Genomic DNA, 5366 nt, shown 5'->3' with positions numbered 1-5366 from the left:
TTAAGGATTAAGATCCAAATAAGGTTCGCCAACGATAAAACGAAAACAAAACGAATACGGTAAAACATGAAATGTTACAGTATCCCCTACCTTTTGGAATTTCGTCCCGAAATTAGAGAATTAACTGTAGCAAAAAAATGAGGATATTTCTATTTCATTTGGTCTCCACATTCCCAAGTAAACTCGGCCCCTTGCTTCGATTCCCAACGAACTTTGACTAACGGTATGCGACTACGTTTAGTAACTTTATCTTTATGGTCCATAATCTCAACGGGTCTTTCAACGAAATGCATGGTCTCATCAATACGAACTTCATCAAGAGGTATTTGGAAATTTCCCTCGGCAAGACACTTCTTCAAATTCGATACGTGAAACACCAGATACGCGTTTGAGAGTTCAGAAGGAAGTTTAAGCTTATAAGAAACGAGACCAATACGATCGAGAATTTCAAACGGACCAACGAAACGAGGAGATAACTTCCCTTTCTTCCCAAATCTAGCTACTCCTTTCCACATAGATACCTTCAAAAGAACACGATCACCAACATTGAATTCTAACGGCTTCCTTCGTTTATTCGCATAACTCTTTTGACGACTACGAGCAGCGAGTAAATTCTGAAAGATTTGAGCAATATGATCAGTCGTTTCTTGAACTAAATCAAGACCAGTAATTTGAGATTCTCCAACTTCATTCCAAAAAATCAGAAAACGACATTTGCGGCCATAAAGGGCTTCGAAAGTTGCTATACCAATGCTAGAGTGAAAGCTATTGTTATACGAAAACTCAATGAGCTGCAAATGAATATTCGAATTTCCCCTAAAATCGAGGACACAAGGGCGAAGCATGTCTTCTAGAGTTTGAATCGTACGCTCAGACTGACCATCGGATTGCAGATGATAGGCAGTACTGAGGTCCAAACGAGTTCCCAAATCTAATTGAAGAGACTTCCAAAAACGAGAAGTGAAACGACCATCTCTATCGGAGATAATGGTTAACGGAGTCCCATGATGGCAAACAATCTTTTCCACGTAAATGCGTGCCAATTGATCCACAGAATAAGTTTCCTTGATGGGAACGAAATGAGCGGATTTCATCAAACAATCAATGAGTAACCAAATACTATCATGTTGCTTTTAGGAAGAAGGAAGCTTAGTGATAAAGTCCATAGCAATATCTTCCCACTTCTATACGGGAACGGGAGGTTGCTCGAGCAAACCATAAGGTAGATGATGCTTGGATTTGACTTTAGAACACGTGAGACATTTTTCAACATAAAGAGCAATGTCTTCCTTCATTCCGGGCCACCAAAAGATGGAACGAAGATCAGCGTACATTTTATCCGCACCGGGATATTCAGAATATCATGACTTATGAGCTTCGGCCATAATGAATGTGCGAAGATCATCACGATCGAGAATCCACAAACGGTTAAGAAAATAAAGCAGACCATTGGGCTTAGTTTCCAATTGAGATTCCGCACCACACGACATCTCGTCATACATATTGCCCTCGGTGACGGATTCGTGTTGGGAATTAAGAATACGCTCTTCAAGATCATTTTGAACAAGAACACAAGTAAGCAGAAATGATTTGACTTGTTTCTTACGGCTAAGAGCGTCGGTCACGACATTAGCTTTACCGGGATAGTAGCGAATTTCGCAATCATAGTCACTAAGCAACTCGGCTCAATGATGTTGTCTCATATTGAGTTCCTTTTGATCAAAGATGTGTTGGAGACTTATGGTCGATAAACACTACGCATTTGGTACAATAGAGATAATGCCTCCAAATCTTCAAGGCGAATATGACAGCACCAAGCTCGAGATCATGTGTCGTATAATTCTTTTAGTGAACCTTGAGTTGTCTCGAAGCATACACGATAACCTTGTCTCGTTGCATGAGAACACAACCGAGAGCTTGGTTAGAAGCATCACAGAATACGATGAAATCTTCACTACCTTCGGGAAGGGTAAGAATAGGAGCATTACAAAGCATGTCCTTAATTTTTTGAAACGCTTATTCTTGCTTTGACCCCCACTTGTAAGGTTTACCCTTATGGGTTAGAGCGGTGAGGGGCAATGCAATCTTCGAGAAATTTCGAATGAAACGATGGTAATATCCCACAAAACCAAGAAAAGAACGAACTTCGGTGGGAGAAGTCGGTGTCTTCCAATTCTTGACGGCTTCTGTAACACCCCAACTAGATGAGCTGACGTGTCATAATAAATATGGTTTCTGAACAAAAGACATAATTTTATTTATTTACTTGTCAAAGGTATAATATATTAGACAAGGAAAACTTAAGGTTAATTTACACACTAGATTCTTTATTAGTATCCTGATGTTTTATTCTTCTCTCTTAATCCCGCCCAAAGTATCCTGTGGTCCTGTATACAAAGATATAAATAACGGATTGAGCCAAATGCTCAGTACGAAATAATAGGCTCAAACAATTAATGATTTAATGAAACATAATTTAGATTGAACTTACGGTAAATGATACTATACAAAGTAACCTTATTATATAAATTAAATCATATCATACGGATGTACCCATGAGCGAACATAAAACTTGACAATATACAGATAGCTATTCTTGTATATTTATCACACGAGATGGCGAGTTGGCATACCTGTTATCCGTCTCCTTAATATTAATCCTAGGATCGATCCATACGCCTCCTAATAGCCATATGTACCAAACTTGTACTTAAGAGACGTCGTGAACTGATCTCACCGTCACGGGCGGTGCACATGTTGCCGATGGCGCAACAACATGCTCGTGGGACACTCCACAAGACGCGACACTCAGGGCATCAGAATACAATTGGTCTTATTCACATAAATTATAGAAAATATTTTATCAAAATAATGCGTAACATATATCAGAATATGTGATAATGAGTATAATTAAACATAATACTATCGCGTGACATGAAAGCTAAATCCAACGCCATAATTAGAATTGGAATCCAACGGATAGTCAAATGAATTGATAATCCAAAGACGTGAGGAGTTTTAAAATATATATGAACTCAATTGGTTTATATCAATTGAATATGAAAGTAATGAAGAGTGAGGGGTAACGATCCGTACCTTTAATGTTTCAAGGCAATGTATAACTTTTTACGAGAGCTCTAGTTATCTACATTCGTGTTATTTAGAATTATTATTGATTCATTTGAAATTCAGGTATCTGGTTTTGAAGATAAAGCACACTAATATGTATGATTGTAAATTGTTTTAAAAGAAAATATACTTATAAATAACTGTACATAGTATCGTAATTATGTTCGTTGTTGATGTATATTCAAAATTTTAATATTTTTTAGATATTAATGTTTGTATTATTATAATAATATATCTATAAATTGACTTACAGTTCATTGCAATAAAGTTTATGTATTTCACGTTATTATATTTTTTGTTAGGGCTCGAATTTTCAGTATCCTAATCTAAGGATATGTTCAGGATAACTCCAGGATATAGTATCCTCTGAAGATACAAGTATCCTTAATATACAATTGTGCTAACGATTCCACCGCCTTTCTTTGATTTTACCAGGTCATACAACATTCCCATGTGCTCCTAAGGACTCGGACTACTCGCCAACAACCTCAAAGAACGTGCTCAACAAAGGAAAACGGCCACCTTAAATAGAACGTGTTCTAAAAGGAAACGCGGAAATCAAAACGGCTACCTTAAATAGGACGTCGTAAAAAAGGAAACATGGCTAAATGGAAGGAATCGATTACACCCGGAATAATAGCAACGGCTAATTGATTTAGTCCATAATTTCCATAATTATAGGCCTTATTGTTAGCTTTATTTTTGTATAAATAGAGCACTACTCGGATCAAACAACACACACACTTTAGCACTCGAGAACTTACTAGTACTCGCATTCTCTGTAATCATGATCAAGTTTGAGCTCCAGAATTGGAAACACCTTTATTATTAATAAACCGGTGGTAATAGTTTTCACCACCTGGGGTTTTTTTCTTGTTATCCTCAGGATAAGGGGTTTTTTTCCTCGCAACAAATCTCTGTGTTCCAGCACTTTTACGTTCATTTCAAGGAAGCACCGAGTCCCATTTAATAATTTGGTTACGAAATCACCTTTGTCAACTTTTGACCAAAACAATTTGGCGCCCACCGTGGGGCCAACGATGCTTTAATCCATTAAATCCGCTTATTTCATTCACCTTCACTCTCTTCATTATAGCCTCACAACCAAAAACTAGCTCCATTCTTGCTCTGGGCACCACTGCTTCAAATGTTAACCCCGCTCCTCCGTCGGTCCCAAAGAAGAGCGCTCAACCCAAAGAAGAACTTCCATCGTACCCGGGAACCTCTACACGGGTAGATCCGGTTATTTCTAACAATGATATTTTTTCTTTGATGAAACAGGTCAAAACTCACATGGAGCAGCAAGAGAAGACCAACTCAAGGCTATTTAAGAAGATTGAAGGGATCAAGAAAAAACCAGGGCAAGAGACTACTCCAATCATGCCGTGGGCTCTTGATTTTGGTTCTCCAGAATCATCTATCCTTTAGAATCCCGGATCCTTGGGGACACAATCAACAAGGACTTCGTCTCAGCAGCAGTCAGGATATTGGGGAACTTATCCTCCGGTATCCCTGGAGTTACCCAGACCAACGAGGCCAGAATCCATCAACATGCAGCCTCGTTCAACCTTGCTAGCCGGCATGTTCTCGTCAGAATCTCCCATGGTGTCCTCTGAAGTGCATATTGGTGATGACATCCCTATGCAGACATCACCTTATCCTGAGGATCCAAGAAGGGAAAATGGGCTGAAGAACTACCATTTGTTCTTTGGGCTGATAGGACCACTTCAAAAAATGAAACAGGACAAACACCTTTCTCTTTGGTGTTTGGGGCCGAAGCTGTTATCCCTACAGAGATGGTGATCCCCATAGCAAGAACCAGCATCCAAGATACTGAGTCCAACAACCAAAGCCTTATTAAAGACCTTGAAACTATTGATGAGCTCAGAGATCTAGCTAAGATCAGAATGGCAGCATATCAACAAAGAATAGCCAAGTCCTACAACAAGAACATTTGAATCCGAAGATTCCAAGTAGGGGACATGGTGTTAAGAAAGAGATTCCAGAATACCACTAACCTAGCATATGGAAAGCTAGCTCTAAAGTGGGAAGGCCCTTACTTGATCGATTCAGAAGCGGGCAAAAGGTCCTACAGATTAATCACTATGGAAGGAGTCCCTATACCAAGAGCTTGGAATGCTATCCATCTCAAGGCATATTTTTGCTAGTATCCTTAACTGGTATGTTCATATCCTCAACATCTTAGGATAAAGGTATGTTCCCTGATCTACTTTTAC

Source organism: Bidens hawaiensis, unplaced genomic scaffold (genome assembly GCF_021521415.1).
Source record: "Bidens hawaiensis isolate Kalapana, Puna unplaced genomic scaffold, B.hawaiensis_p1.1 tig00056730_1, whole genome shotgun sequence".
Classification (NCBI taxonomy): domain Eukaryota; kingdom Viridiplantae; phylum Streptophyta; class Magnoliopsida; order Asterales; family Asteraceae; genus Bidens; species Bidens hawaiensis.
The sequence above is the reverse complement of the archived record's forward strand: the minus strand, read 5'-3'. Positions refer to the sequence as shown.